Consider the following 16,804-nt stretch of genomic DNA (forward strand, 5'->3'; position numbering starts at 1 on the left):
TAAACAATTGAGAGAACAAAGTAAACATTTTTTTTCTGTTAGAACACGCAACACGCGAGAGATCTAGCGATTGAATGATTGGAAATGAGAATGAGGATGAGTGGCGCATGGAATGGCCGAGTGGATGGTTCAGAATTGGGAAAGCTTTGCGAGAGAGAAGGAGAAGAGAGAGAGAGAGCGAGAGAGTAAATGGCGGATGGAGTAGAGAGAAAGGGAGGAGGAGAGAGAGAGTGAGCGATAGAAGGAAGTGAGAAGGAAGGATGAAGGAGCAGAAGAAAGAGAGAGAGAGAGAGAGAGAGAAAGAGAGAGAAAGAAAAAGAGAGAAGGAAAATCACATCACGGTATGGTGTAGAGTGCACGGCGAGGATAGAATCGGAAAATGGAATGTAAAGCTATTAAATCTTTTTAATAAACCAATTATTGAAATAAAGAAGAAAAGTCGGTAGCGACAAACATCTCTGGATTCTGTACGGTTGAGTTGGAGCAAGCGGGAGGGCCAATTGGGTGCAATTTTCAATTCTATTTAGCTGTCATCCGAAAAAGAGAACCATAATTTCAATGAATTGCATGTTAGACTTTATAATGTAATTGTCTTTTTTTACTAATAAATGTATATTGTTTATTTTTTTTTTCAATTAAACAGATCTGATAACATTTTACTACGCCTTTCTACCGTTGTGGAGTGCTAACTCTTTTCTATCATCGTTACCGCCTTGTTAATGTCTTAAACATCTCGGCTAACAAGACTGTATCCTGGGTTGTACCGGTTCTCCCAATACACAAACCACACCTCTGTAGTTTAGCTTTTTTATGGTATGCAGCATCCCATAACACAACCATAATGTTTTATAGCATCGAAAAACGCTTTATGCCGCTGCTTCGTGCGGCGAAGGAATCAAAGTACATTTAACAGAAAATAAATTGTATTTGATTGCTCCACCAAACAACAGTAGGATCGTCAGATTGGTGTCTATTTTAGTTGGAGTTTTCGATAGTTAACCCCTTTCAAGTATGGTCGTATGGTATATTAACCAACAAGGTAGTTAAAAAAAAAAGAAGTCCGGCATTTTGGGGATGATTTTTTTATAGAGACTTTGTGCCTCATTTGTCTTGTGTTAGATAATGTTTGTCAAGGAAGTCTTAAGTATAGTCCTTGTACTGTATGTTTACACAGTTGTTTCAGCTAATATTATCGCAGTTATAAAACATAATTTTACTCTTTATTATTTATCACCTTATAGCATGTCAATCAAATTAATATATAATCAATGCTTCTAACTGAATAACATTCCTGTTTTGGTGCAATTTATGCCATTTTCATAAAAATGTTCTCGATTTTTAATACACTTTGTAGTTGAAGGCTTTATAAGCAATGTTTTTTAATTCTCTAATAGTTAACCACATACACTCATTTCAAACTGCCAGCTGGACAAAACCAATGCATTTTTAAATAAAGATATTTCACAAAGAAACAAAAAACTGCCCTTCATTGGTCTCACACTTTCTCGGAAACAATATTTCCATAATTGCTCTATTTCCACTGGTAAATAGTACGCCCGCCGTTGTGTGCAAATAAAACGAACGCTCAAAACCAACAACCAGGCAACCGATTAAAATGTTCCAGCTCAGGGGGAAAGAGTGAGGAACGATACGGCACCCGGCTCCGAGCGTTATCTTTCGTTTAACCTCTAACTAGCCCACACACCCAAGCCAAGCCCACAATCATTTGGTCCATTCCCTTCCGCCGCCGCCTTTCCCCAACGCACCTCGCAGGTAGTAATTACCAACATCTCTATACTGAACGCAATCTTCGCCCTATCTCCAGCACCATCAAAGACAAACGAAACACCCAACCCCGTTAGTTCCTAGCGAGGCGATTGGTGCGAATGAGAGTAGGAGTAAAAAGGTTGCGCACCAGTTTTCTTTCATTTCCACTGGTCACTTTTTTGCCTGCTGGCTTTCGAGCATCCGTGGCGATATGTTTTTCATCAACGCTGTTGCTTTCTGCCGTTTTCTTGCCTTGCGGGGAAGCGCGCGAAGAGATGGCCGGTAGGGGAGGCATATGCATCGAATTGAAATCATTAATATTTTATTGAAAGCATATTTGTTGCAATGTAGTAGCGTGGGAGCGGCAAAGAGAAAGAGAGGGAAAGGATGCAAAACGTGAGGAAAAGCCCTCCCGGTAGTCGGAAGTAAAACATGTGCAGTGCATTAGAGATTTATGCTCGGCTACGGGTTCCCCCCTGTGTCTTTTAAGCCAAGTCCAGCTCTCACAGCCGGGTTGGAAGAATCTGGGTTTGGATAAACAGCGCACCGAGTGGTAAGTATTTGCACAACAGTCGGCCAAGTAAATACCGCCAATGATTAGCTTGTCTGCAAATGGAGAAATAATCCTTCGCTTCGTGCTGATGGGATGTGCTCCAGTTTGCTACAGAGACTAGGGATTGAGCAAAAAAAAGGGATTTTCCACCGTCTTTCCAGGCTGGACATGAGTGCTGGGCGTAGGCTTACCACGGGGGAGCAAACATTGGTCCCTGCGATTATGCCGGGACCATTGTTTTAATTTCAATTTCTTTCGTTGTATTGCAAATGGAACCATTTTTTCTAATGTTGTCGTGCAATGTTTCCTGCAACACAACTACAGTGGTCATCATAGGTGATGGCTTTTCAGTGAAACGTCGTTGTAAGCTTTCTTTTGCTATTTACATTAGCCTTTTCCTAGGCCTACAGGACCTTTCCACTGTGCATTTTAATGTGTAAGATTATTATTCTAGTTCAAAGTACTTGCTGATCAAAGTCTTGTATGTGTGTCATGTTTGATCAAAGTTTGAAAAATCATGTTTGATCCTTTTCGCATCATTAACAGTGAAGTAAAGCCAGATGAGATAAATCATTTGAAGAAGCAAAAGGTTTCATTGAAATGAAAAGTCTCTTAGTTGGAGTTTCTTAACTTTGCACCATTATCCTTTTATGTTTTTTGAGATATTCCGAATAACATCATTTTAAATTACAATCGATTCGAGCGAATCTTCGAACCGGTTCCAATCTACCTAAACAAACCGCCTAAAGGTATGCAACACCTAGCACAAAATGGGCTGTTCAACGCTATCGATAGTATTCTATTTTTCTTTCTGGTGAATCTGAAACTTGAATCTTTCTGGTACGAACAGCACAAGATGAAAAGAAACTAAAACTTTACATTTCCTACGTGCAATGTGTTTTTGAGGAAGGAAAAAAAAATACAAATGCAACACACACATTTCTAACGGATGCGATTAGAGAATAGGCAAACGAAGAAGAAAAAACACACACATCTCGTCAAAAGACGCCGTCTATCTTCGACACCATCAAACGACTTTGACGGAATGCGCAGCATGAAAGCTACCGTTTTTTCAACTGCTCCAAGCTACTCAGCACAAGTAAGGTTTGGTGTGGAGTGTGGCAGAATCTACGTGGCAACGGCCAGCGACGACTGCAGAAGGGCTACAGAAAGCCTAATTTTCCCATTCTCCTCCAGATCAAACGCCATCCACGGTGTGCACGTGGAAAAGCATGTGCAGCAAACGGTTGGTCGACTGCGGATGGGTGAAGCATCCCTCTCTCTCTACTGCACGGATCGCTTTTCAAACAAGCAGAAGTGCAAAACAGAAACTTCCTTCCGTTTGGCGTGTGTTTTTCGTTTGCGTTTTAATTTTCTTCATCCTTTCAACCCCGAAACGGGAACCGGAAAGGGTCAAAACTGATGTTGGTGAGGATATTCATTAGCTAAGCGTGAACCTGCTCGCCTCTGGCGGCACCCGTCGCTGTCCGTCCGCTCGCTATCCGTTTGGCTGGATCTTGTTTCTTGTTCTCTGCCAACAGAGGCAGCGGCAGCCTTTGCCTTTGCCGATGTAGTACGATGATGTGTTTACTTAAGACCACAGTTTGCGCCGTACCTTCCGCCCGTGCTATTTACACAAGATGGAGTGAATGATAATTTATTTCCAAGGTGTATGTGTGTGTGCGTATGGTTGTGAAGTACAGCGTGCGCTTTCGTATCTTTTTTCTCTGGCGAGAAGCTTTTTTTATTTACTCCGTTTTTCCCTTCCCGCACCTCACTATAGAGTGGGAAAGAAAACACCACCGATGCCACGGTTACGGTGCAAATGAGTATGTTTGCACACCGGCTTTTCCTCGTGCACACACCGGTCGGTGAGGGAATTGAGTTTTGCTGCCTTCTTGTAGCAAGCATTCGTATCGCTGATGCATCGTTGCTTCGTGGGGCAGTGTTGGCTAGGAGAATTTTTTTCTCTCTCTTTATCGTTCCCCTCTCTCTTTCTCGCTCTTCTGCCACCGTTTTCTACCGTACCGATTGCGATACTGTCACACACATCGAGGCTTCTTAATCACTGGAATGCGCGCTTAGATGCAGCGGACGGTAAAGTACAGCACGAAAGCCTCATTGTTTCCCCGGGCCCGGTTGAATGCTGCTATGGTACTGATTCTTCTTTCAAGCCTTTTAATAACAACAACCGCAACGAGGCGAGTGCACCAGGCTCGTCTCGGTCTCGGAGTCAGGTGGGAATTCTAATCAAAAAGAAACTTTTTAATCAAAGACCTCTCGCAATGGGATCGATGGTGAATAGAGAGCCTGTAGGTTGTTGAATGCCCCACGCGGCCATGCTCGTGGTAGGCTGCAATCCGGCTCGTGGGTTTGTGTTGTGGAAAAAACGCGCTCTGGGCATGGAAATCAATAGCTTCGATTGTTTAATTGAGAGAATGCATCTTACAAATGAGTGCAGTTTGATTGTTCAATGCGAAATAAATCGTTTGAGAAAAATATGTATTTGAGTGATAATGCCAATGATTTTCATCTGTCACTCTTGTTTTGTTTGTTTAAGTTTAGTCCTATAGCTTGATACAAAATAATACACCAATTTTCACAAAGCATATTACCATCTATTGAAAGCATGAATGGAGATTATCAGGATAACAAACAATTAATATATAATTTATTACAGTAGAGCGCCGTTTATCCGGGTACCTTTTATCCGGTTGTCCATTTATCCGTGCTGTTGAATAATGACAGTTCAATATATAGATGACATTGCGTGCTGAGGAGAATATTTGAAATAACGGTTACCAGGGCATTTTGTCATAACAAAATACGTTATAATTCATGGTATGTTGCTACGGATGTAGCTATCTATTTATTATGAGTAGCTTGGTAGACGTTTTTAGAACTGGCTATGTATGTTTCTATTTATTGCGTAGTTTAAAAATTCGTCTGTCCTTTCTAGCTTAATATTTGCTACTAACTGCGTTTGGCGATGGCGCCCTGTTCCTCGATCAGCTGTGCTATTTGACCCCATTTGACCTGCTCGCGAATTGGCCCTTATTTCGGAGATCTGGTTGTCGCACAATCTAATCGTGTTATCTCTCTTTGTGAATCTTGTACGCCATCTGCCGGGTATTTTGGGTATTTGATCGAGTTGTCAAGTCAGCTTAATGTTTGTAAATAATGCTGTTCCCTGTCCGATCACACGCGGTCGATATCGTGCCAACATGGTACATTTCAAATATCTCATCGGCAAAACATGAAATGTATAAAACTAGCTAGGTTTTACGGAAACATAATATTAATTTAAAAAACAAACCAGGATTTTGTGGTGAAATAAATACTTTGACTCAATATCCGTGTTATTCGGCTATCCGTGCGAGGTTCAGTTTCGAAGAGACCGGATAATCGGCGCTCCACTGTATTTTAATTTTTTTTTAATGTTAACCAAAAACAAAAGAATTATTTCTTATACTATGTTTTCATAATTGAAGAGTGCAGCTACTGAAATTTCGTAATGTATCATCGTTTCTTCTCAAACAAATACCTTTAGTGCCTAAAGGTATGCAATATATTTACTACTTCCACATATTAAACGCCTGAATGCATGCAATTTGTTTGAATAAGGCACAGGAGCTCATATGAAAGATAAAATTGCTCGACGAATGTTACAATCTACACTATTTGTTCGTCTAATTTATATTTTAAACCGGACGCAAAGTTTGTTGCAAAGTATATTGGAATATGAATAAGCACAATAAGACATACAAAAAAGATGTCGCCTTTAAACTACTAGCAAAATTCATGTGATATGTAAGGTAATACAGTAAGACGAAATGTAGCAAGATATCACACACATTTGATTTCCCCTCAGAAAAATCACGCTGTTTCAACGTAGTTCATGCGACTGTATATTAAAAGAATCATGGAAGAAGTGTTTCGTTTAGAACTCTGAGACACGCGACGAGTTCCCCGATAAATAGACTGCAGGCAGTGTCCCCTCGTTGCTACATCTGGTTAACAATTTGAAGTGTCGCTCAAGAAGGGGGTCATGCGTTATCCTGCAACAAAAATTACATTCATTTTTCCCCTTCCTTGTCGCTTTTGTATTCATGTATTCATGCAACTCGTTTTGGAACAGATGTTGCTGTTCGTCATTGAAACACTTCATCCTGTTAGTTCCACAGCAACGTATTCACTTCATTTACACATCATGACGCAGCATTTGTAGATACAGAATGTATTAAAACGTTGCAGGGGTTTTATATCCTGTTGCAGAAATTTTCCTTGGAACAAAACGTCTCTCCATAGTACGACACAGCAACATAAGGGGATGCTTGGTTTGAATCAAATCACAGGGGAAGTACAGTACAAGCTACACAATAGCAAAAATGAACCACATTTTTTACGGATACATCTGCAAGGATACTCCATGTATGGGATACATGCGACAAACGTGAATATTTGTTTCGTTTCAAAGATGAATGTGATGTTACCTCCAAGTAGTATGATATTTTATTATATTTTTAAGTACCACAGCAAAGTGTTTATGAGACATACAGCGTTGCATTTATCATGTTACTCATGACTTGGCTTGACGTGAAGCATGCGTTCATGTTTCATACTTTCTAGAGGACAGAAATATGTAATATTACAAACCTTGTCCTTGGTGTTACTTTGTGTAGGGAGTGCCGTGCAATTGTAATTAGCTTTTCATATAGTGGTGATAATCGTTAGGCATTGTTTACGAACTCAATTTCTGTCGAAAATCGGTCAAAATATTAGCATTTTGTTTAAATTGAATATATCCGTGCTATTGTTTGCAGTATTGTTTTCCAGATATAGAAGTACAAATTGAATTATGGATAGTAAAAGCTATCCTACAAAATCATATTTAAAAGAATACATTCGTTTTCAAAGATTCGTCATTGAACATACCCTATCATCTTGAAATATTCCGTTTAGAATAGACTGGATTTGAGCAACAAATGAATTATCCTTCCCCTATTTTAATTCCCCTTATTGTTTTCAACCCATTTTCTTCCCCATCGAACCGGTTCAAACTGATTTCAAATGGTTTCAGAAACATTTCAAACCATTTCAAAATTTCCCTTGCATTGTTTAAAATTTTCCTTGTATCTCATCATCCTCACGAGGTTGACCAGGTTGTATTTCACTCCGTACTCATCTTCATTCCACACTCACTAGAAACGCAAATCGCTCTCACTAGTCTTTGCCGTATCAATCCACTTTCTCTCAGTTCGCTCGTGCTCGTATCCACCGAACCCCCCGGGTTCGGGTTTCGGACAACCATCGTTAAGGTCCGTCAGGACACTCTGCCATCGCCAATTTTCCACACCAGCCAGCCGAACTGTGGCCCGCAGAGTCGGCACTTTTCCACCGGCGCACAGGCACAACACGCACAACAGCAATCGTGTTCGCCCGAGACGCGACGGAAACGAAGCGGAAAGGAAAATAGCCAGCCAACTCGCTTCGGGTGGCGAGACCGGGTGCTCTAGGGCACACCGTGCGCACCGTCCTCAGTCGCGAACCGAACCTGCTCGACGTTCGACACGACACGTGCGGGAGAAAACTCCGTCGCGCCCGTTTCTCGATTCCGTAAGGGAGAAAAAACGTTCGCAAAACACGGATTAGGAGCAAATACACGTTTTTAAGGTGCGTGAATCTGTGTGTGTGTATGTTTTTGTGTGTCGCCCACGACAGCACAAGGAAGTGGAAATCAATGACCGAAGTGAGTGTTCCTGGTTGGAAATTAATCGGTAAAGCTAAAAAAAACAAAAAAATCGCTTCGATACTTAGGGTTTTGGAGCGCGTTGTTTGTGTTCAGTGATGCCACATTAAAGATGGGTCTACGTTTTCTACCCCGGAAAAAAAAACGGAGCAAAAGGTGTGCCAAGTTCATCCTTGTTTTCGAAAGTGTTGGGTGGGTGTACGTGTGACAGTGTATTTGTGCGCCGTATTTTTTGTCGCTTTCGCTGAAGGAAAGCAGCAAGAAAAGGGCATCGAGTAACGCGCTCAAAACAAACCCCTTCAGCTCAGCCAGAGAGAGCGCACACAGTAAACTTGAACCCGAACTGTATCGTCGAGAAACTGCAAAAGCCATTTTGCCATGGTTAGAAGTTCTTCTTCCTTCCACTACCAGCCGGGTACACCTTCCATCAAATTTTGTACAACCGGAGACCGGAGTTCGAAATAAATGGAGAAAAAAATATCGTAAAAATAAAAAAAAAAAACCCTTCGGTAGCGTACTCGCTTGCTCGCTTGCTCGCTGCGTGAGAACTTTGGGTCACGCACGCATATCCTTCCGGCAACGAAGGGTACACACATTCACATTTGCGAGCGAGTGAAGCGCTGGAAGAAGAAAATTGAAACGAAAAAGAAACAAGCTCGTTAATATCGACAGGAAAACAGAACCATACACTCACACACACACACACTTGTGACCGCCCCGTTCACGGGTTCTGCAATTTCAGCCCTTTAACGGGACCTCATCGTCCGGGACCACCACTTCACTGCGACAGGACGGTGAATTGCGGTAAAAATTGAACCACGCTTCCCCACCTTCCCTTTCTTTTCCACCCGTCCTTCCTCTCTGACCTACCAGCTGAAAATGTCCTTGTCCCTCAGTGCTGCTTCCCTCGCCATTTCCCGGCACAAGTGGTTCTGGTTCCGGTTCGGTATTTTTCCCTGCTTTGTGTACAAACATTTGTGTAGTTGCGTTAGTATGTGTGTGTGTGTGTGTGAATGAAACTGTCGTGTCGGGTGCGGAAAACAACAACAGCACAAAACTATGCTGAGGGAGAAATGTATTCCACGGCGACAGTGGCGTGAAACGGATGCTTTCTTTTTTAGTTTCTTTTTATTTTTGGTGGCATAAAAAAAACAAAGGAGAAAGAGCGTCATTTACAACATTCTTGTGGCATATTCGTAGTGGAAAATAGTGTGAAACTAACACAGTTACACACACACACACGCTTCCATGTCGTGTGAATATCGGCCAAAGTATTGAAGATTAATGATTGACCTGCTGGCTCCTGCCGTCCTGACGACGAACCCGTACGTGCAGCAGAAACAGATTGCAGCATTTCAGGCGCAACTCAGGGAAGACGAGCCGCATTGTGCAGGTGTTATGATACCAGAAGTAAGGTGCACAACGTGCTTCCACCCCGATCGTAGCAAACCGAGTGAAGTGAAGTGAACGCTTTTTATGCCTTCTTAAAGCAACCGCAAGCAATCGTGGTGCTCGTGTGTTTTGTGTGTAGTATAAGGCAAGTTGAATATCGTTTCCCTATTTCTCCACAGTTTCAGAACTCGAGAAGAAACAGGTTTCCCATTCGTAGGCGCAGCACAATCGCGAGTGAATCGGTTTCGTCAAGCACAGTTGCATAAATCTTACTGAATTCATCGCGAAAGTTAAGTGATTCCCAACGCTTGAGCGTAACGTTTACGCGCCTTTTGCGCCTGTTTTTTGCGTACGTCAACAGTTCCAGGCGCGGCCCCAAAACTTCCAGAAGCACCACAGAACAGAAGGGCCGGGCGTTAAGTGGGTAAGTTTGTGCGGAGAGCACCGTTGCTGGCATTTCTAGGAAATGGTTGTTTGTTCAGCCGCTCTGTTTACTATCGGCAGAAGCTGTAAATTATCTTCCGAACGGAAGTTCTCTCGTTGACCCGTTGCGCTGGAGTGGACCTCGCTGGTTCGGCCTTTTCCCAAACTGGACCGTTATTGGACACAGCAAGGGTGTGTGTGTTTTGGTTGCGCAAAAGTTTAGGCTGACTTGGTGTTGGAGAGCACGTGCTGTATATTTGAATGCCAGAAAGAAGTTTCCGCAAGAACCCTTGGAATAGAAGTTGTACATGACGGTGGAAGAAGTGGACTGTTTTTGGTGGCAAAAAGGATGCTTACTCGCCTGGGGTAGAGAATGCCTCAAATTTGAACGAGCTTTATGCCATTATTTAACAAACGACTATTGAAAGCAAAACTGAAAGAAAAGCTTTCAGCAGAACCAATTACCAAAGCGACCAAAGTTGGTAGTAACAGCACGAAACTGTCATTCAAAACTGTCCAATCCCTCTCTGTCTCTCTTGCACTGACAATTTTTGACACTGCTTCATCTACTTCATTTTAGGTTGGGAAGGATTCACATCTGAAAGGATGCGAGGATGCAAGCGTAATGAAAATGAGTTCCAAATTGTAATGGAAGTAAAAAATGAAACGAAATTTTTACAAGAAAGCATTAAGCGAAGAATGAGGACGAACGAATGAAGCACGATGATAGAATTTAAATAAAAAATTACCACCAACTCCCGTGCCCACTGTGAAATTGAACGCAGCGGGAATGGTCACGGTGAGTTGACAGTTTTAAAGAGATATTTTCTATGTTACCCTTTGACATTTTCTTGTTCAGCTGAGGGAAGATGGATGCGGTTTTTTGGAAGGCGTTGCGATCGAAAAAAATGCGGTAAAATCGTTGGCAATGTAAGCACTAACAACATTTGTGTTTTTTGTTTTGCTTTCCTATTGTAACACGTTTCATTCAACCCGTTTCCTAGAAGCTCAGTGTTTGGGAAACATAATTGATGAATGATCTGTGGATTATTATGGGTTTTACCGTAGCAGATGCTTTGATTGGCACATTTGCAGTAGAGATTAGTATCCACAAAAAGGGGTTTTGTTTCGATTTGATATCAAAGCATTTTTTGCATTGCTTTTTACTTGTATAGAGTTTTGTAAGTGTAATTAGTAGATGTAACACTAATGACAGCCTTTTGTATTCGTATAGGGCTTTTTTTTAATTAATTATAATGAACGATTCTGATTCTGGTTACAATAGCTGATATACTTAGAATTTTGACTATTATCAAACCGTAGCAATTCGACGAAATTGTTGCATTTTTCCCCTCGCCATAGATTAATATGTGTAGCGCCAAAATGTATGCATTATTTGTGTTTGTAATGTGCCCGTATTCATATCCAGTCGTTAAACTACGGAAAGTGTTGCATTTTGCATACATTTAGGCGCACGTTTTAGGCGTGAACGAGGAAAGCTGTACAGTTGCGCTAAGACTTCTAGCTGGTCTGCAGGAGCCAGAAATTCTTTGTTTCATAGAGGTATCCAGTATTACAATAGAATGCCACAGGAAATCATCAATGCTGGTTCGTTATCTGAGTTTAGAAAATTGTGCTCTGATTTTGTTAGAACTAATGTAGTCTAAATGTATTGTCAATTGTCAACTCTAGGTGATGATGATTTTTTTTCATTCTTTTCTTTTGTCCTTTAAATGCGATGAATATTTTTTTTAAACTGATTTACATTCTAAATGCACCAAAGTTTTAAAACAATAAATATACAAAAAAAAAAATAGAACGAGACTACATTGAATTGAGACACGCGCGCGTAGAGTAGACTCCGGGTTCGGAGCTTGGTACATTGGTGTTCTTCGGGCTAATAACTCGTCATACCTCTATGCTTTGCTCACCTCCCAAACATCTACATTTTGAATATTTGTAGCTTTACCAAATTATCGCAAGATACATCGAACATCTCAATCCTTTGTAAGGGTCAGAGGTGGGTCATCATCATCTAGCAATAGCTGTGCCAAATATTTTGTTATACCTTTATGAAGAATAGAGCCCAAATGTATGCAATACATTTGAGGTTATTAGTCAACTTCCCAAACAATCGATCACATAGCTTACTTACAACTGTGGCTAAAGTGGTGGTTTCAAGGTTTGTACGAACATTTTATATTCGCTCCGATAACGAGGCTACCAACAATCCTATCTCGCAACTGGAAAACAGCAGAGAGAGAGAGAAAAAAAAAACAAATCACCACACTAAAACCTTTAATCACAACCCATTCCAGCCCACAGTGTCGGGTGTCTCAAACGGACCCACAGCCGGACTCGTAAAACCGCACCAAATGCCAAACGCCGGTAATGAGTGCTCCGTTATTATGTATGAATTCATAAATTCAATTACAGGATTTGCGACATTTACGGCGATTTCATAGACCGATTTGATGAATGTTTGCCTATCCCCTCACCCACCCACCGTTCACTATCGGCAGTGGCAGTGGCTGCAAATCTTGAAACCGTTACCGTTTTGGAATTAATTGCCATCTCGAACGCTGATAGGAGCGCTCCATAGAAGTGTGCCTTTTGTGAACGGATTGCTCTGGCACAGGACGGCGGTGGAATGAAATAATTTATGCACTCGGACGGACGGAGAGCATGGAATTTCGTCACTGACCAGAAAAATGCGTCCACCGGTTTGAGTGTCGGCTGCTGTCGGCCTTCGACTCCGAGCCTCGGACCTCGAGCAGCAAGCATTAGCGCACAAAGAGGAGCCCGAACGCCACGGCCCCGGTATCAGTTAATTAAAATGAAACATTCAACAACCACAATTCGAATAAAAGTTCATGTTTTCTCCATTTCGGGAAAACGCAATTTACGATCCAATGGTCCCGGCCAGCGACACAGCGTCCTTCCGGCCAAATGCTGGAGTTTTCGGGCCCGAATTTTCGGTCACAATTTGATAAACTAACTGCGACTAACTCCAAATGTTCGGTGGACGTGGGCAACCAGTGTTGCCAAAAATGCGTCCTCGTCTGCCCGTGGTATGACGCTACCTAAGCCCATACACACACAGACACCCACATGGGATAGGCATATGGGCAGGAACTATTACATGAAACGGAGCGTAGTCAAAACCGCAAGCCACGGCGCAACAACGGCGCTCGGCAGAAATTGTAGTTTAATGTACACGCCCGTGTTGGACCCGAGCGGGCCTGTGAGCTGTACCCGCGAACGCTTGCGAAACGAAACGTGTAACGATCGTTCGGTTTCCCAAACAAGGCCCAACTCGCTCGGTAGGCGCAACGTTTTTCGGCAGCAATAAGAGAGCAGGATGAGGCAGGCTAGTTTTTCCCTCCTGCAGAGCCTATAAAATCGTTATCGCAATTTAAATAACATTAGCAGAAATCCATACACTCCGGGGTTGGGAAGAAACCCGGCCCAGGCCTTTCCGGGGGGCCATGTGGTTCGCGTTTCCAGCTCCACGGCGCCGTCGGTGTTGGAGTTGTTTAATATTTTGCTGCACGTTTGTGTACATCTCCGCCTCACTGCTTCGCGCTTTGTACCATTTTGAAAACATTCCATGTTTCTGTTACGCCCTGCAGAGAAGTAGAAGGAGGAGGAGGTTGTTTTTTCTTTCTTTGCACGACAAATTCGTTGCTGCCTTTTATTTTGTTTTTGACCAGAGAAGGAGCGTTTTGCGCGTTTTGTGCGCCTTCCCCACTAAAAATGGTCCATACGTGGTGCTGTTAGCTCGACTGTTCACTTGCACACGGCACGCTCGCTTTCTTGAAACCGAGTGAAACCTGACCTCTCCATGGTGGTACCATCGTGTCCCCGAAACCCCGCCTCGTACCCCGGCCATTAAAAGTGCGAGTTCGGTTATTGCCGTTTGGGGAAGTTTGATGAATTTTTGATGGCGTTCTCTTATGCGCCCCGACTTTAACGACGCTTTTCGGGGTGGGAAGGGAACCAAACCACCCGAGCCCAGGCCAGGTCATCCCTTACACCTTAAGGTTAGCTTTATGCTACTGCCTGTAGGTCAGCCGTAGTTTTGTGTGGGGTTTGTCCGGGCCATAAAGCCGCAGCTTGGCAAAACGGGTCCAACATCATCGACATTAGCGAAGCGCTCGGGGCGCACGATCGGCAGTGGCGCAATTTGTCTCGTATTCACTTTGCCTTCGTGCTCTCGGACGGCTTTAAAGTGGCATCATCAACGTTTGTCGTGGTTGAGAGAGGAGGGTGAGCTAAAAGGTTTGAAGATGTGTTCTTTGGCTTTCCCTTTCCCTTAACACTTCTCTTTGCCACGGGAAAACTCCAACAGCGAAAGGAGTTTTGCTCACACCCGAACGCTTGTGTTTGCCCATTTAGGGTTCATTTGGTCGCCATTTGTAATGTGCCGTGGCTGCATCCTTCCTTCTACCAAATTTTGCACATCCAACCCCCTTCTCTGTGAACTATCTCACCTCGGGTCTGGTATCGACCGCAGCCACAAAACCGACGTAAATTAAAACTTGTGGAATTGGGCATTTTATTTGCCACTTTCGTGCAACACGCAGCATCCTTTTTGTTTTGTTTTTCACTTCCTGCTATTCATGTTTCATTTTGCAAGCAGCCCCCTCGAACTGAACAAACAAACCCGATAACCCTGTGCCTAATGAGACGGAGGCTGAGGGCTGAGGCTGACAATACGCATTTTTCAACGCATTAACCTCGGCACTGGTCGGCAGGTTTCGCACGCGTGATTAACCGATTTGCGCGTGGAAAAATGAGCCACCGCGGCAGGTTCGCTTGCCCGTGCCAGTGAGAGCCAGACAGATTAATGAGTGCGAAAATCAGGGGGAGATAGGGAGGGTGGGTGGTAAAGTGCAGCTTAATCGGATAAGGTCGTTACGGTGCGTTTGGACACATCAATAAAATATACCAATTTGTGTAAACACTTCAAGCGAGGTTAATGCATGATGAAGGTAGATTACACAAACGCAAACTCACACACACACACACACACACACACCAACACACGCGCGGCGCAATACAATCCGATTGATGAATTACCACCGCTTTGGGCTGCGATTTTAAACATAAAGCCAATGATTGCAGACAGCGAGATAATTCTTTTCCAGCGTAATTACAGCTTTACGGTGTGGGATAATAATTTCGTGCAAAAAAAAAAATATATAAAAAATACCGGGAGGTTACGATTGCTGAAACGCTCTACGGCTCATATATCGCGTGCAAATAAAACTTTGATCGTTTTACACATTTGGTACGATGATAATTGCAAGTTCGATTGGAAAGCGAGTTTTGAGCTATAAAAATGATTACGTTTTTGTTCATCGTTCTTTGACGGGTATTAATTGAACATTTTGTATTGCGTTTTGCATACATTTAGGAGTTATTTTTACAGGAAGTAATTAAATTTTCCATACTTAATATGAAACGCCTGTTTGTATGCAATTTCAAATGTTGGATCATGGTTTTGGATACTATTTTTCAAACATTGTGTAATTTGTATTATTCATTTCCCTTTTTGCGTTAAAGCTTAATGCGTTAAAGCTTTACCCTAAGGTTCTGGGTAAATACACATTGCATACCGCTAGGCGCTAGGCGCAGAAAGGTCACGATATTGAGGGTAGCTCTACTTTGCCCACAACCATTCGCCTCTTCTTTATAGTTTTGCGATCATTTTTGAACAAAGCAAATAATCAATTGAGATGTGGGGTGGGTAGATATGTTTCGTTAAAAAAGTTAAAAATATAGATTCGAGCATTCTGTAAAATTCCATCTCAATCGAATTGATTGCCACTTTGAAGGAAGAATGACAACGCTACCGACAACCACCGAGAGCATCAATTTGCAATGATTGTTCACCATTCCTCGCCCACGCTCAGATAACTTTGCGCTCCACACAACCCACCTACCGAGCCGATCAGCCGAGCCGACACTTCAGACAATTCAATTAACGAAAAAGTGCGTTCCCATTTCAACCGGAACCTCACACGCTTTACGTTAGAGAAATTCCAACCGACGCTTTGTCATGCCAGGTGCTCGTCGGTCGGTCGGTTGGTGAAACACAATCAATCCTCCCGTACACACCTGATCGATCTGTCCGTGTGTGGGCTGGGTTTTACAAACTTTCCACCCAATACCCCAAAACACCCATCCTCACTCCGCCCCGTGATCCCGTGATCGGAACGTAATCATCAAAGCAGCAGGTCGCGCTCGAAGCGCTTTGCCGCTTTTCGCATTCCCGCAATTAATACCGCATCAGGCTGATATAGGGAGAGAGGGCAAGGACGTTCTGTTGCTGCCCCTCTGGCACGTTTTGGTGGTAGGTGAAATAATTCCTCAAATCAAAACAAGCACCCAACCGTGCTGATTAGTTCGTTCGAAATCAAACACCCACCCGTAACCGCCAAATCACCTTCTTTGGGGGAGGTCTTTGGGCTCCGTCCTCTGTCGACGGCAAGGCTCACAACAGGCCGGCGTGTTGGTGTTGATAGAGTGGTAAACTCCGGTTGTCACTCACGCGGAACTACACCTGCAGCTGAAGATCCTTGGAATGCCTCGGGAACATCGGCTGCCGCCGCACTCACTATCCCGGGCGTGTCACTGTTTGCGTTTGTTAAGAGTTCGTTAAACAATCGTTGGCTTCGTGATTGGAATTGACGCGCAGCTGTGGCAAGGCATGTGAACCTGTGTGCACAAAAGGAGTGTTAGAGCGCTTGAGCTGCTCAGAGGCACTCCACAAAAAAAGCCCCACTGGAGGAAAGAAGCAAGAATCATAAGTAATTCTCGAATTATCAATCAATTTAATAATTCCTCGCATGTCGCCACGGCACACCGCAGGGCCAACCCGCCTTAATGGTCTTTTGTCCAAGCGAGTCTGTAGC

General features: G+C 43.2%; 1 protein-coding gene across 3 annotated transcripts in view; it reads left to right on the forward strand.

Annotated features, from left to right (window-relative positions):
• The first annotated feature begins 7,698 nt into the window (after nucleotides 1–7,698).
• The window catches only part of LOC120954772 (nephrin-like), an 85,570-nt gene continuing 76,464 nt past the window's right edge, over nucleotides 7,699–16,804 (forward strand). Inside the window, exons 1-2 of one of the 3 annotated variants that reach the window (XM_049609390.1) lie at nucleotides 7,699–8,097; nucleotides 9,641–9,885. The gene's annotated coding sequence lies outside the window, so the exon portion shown is untranslated. The remainder of the gene's footprint in view (nucleotides 8,098–9,640; nucleotides 9,886–16,804) is intronic. The other 2 variants (XM_049609388.1, XM_049609389.1) reach the window with 2 other exon arrangements.

This window comes from Anopheles coluzzii, chromosome 3 (genome assembly GCF_943734685.1).
Source record: "Anopheles coluzzii chromosome 3, AcolN3, whole genome shotgun sequence".
In the NCBI taxonomy this organism is placed as follows: Eukaryota; Metazoa; Arthropoda; class Insecta; order Diptera; family Culicidae; genus Anopheles; species Anopheles coluzzii.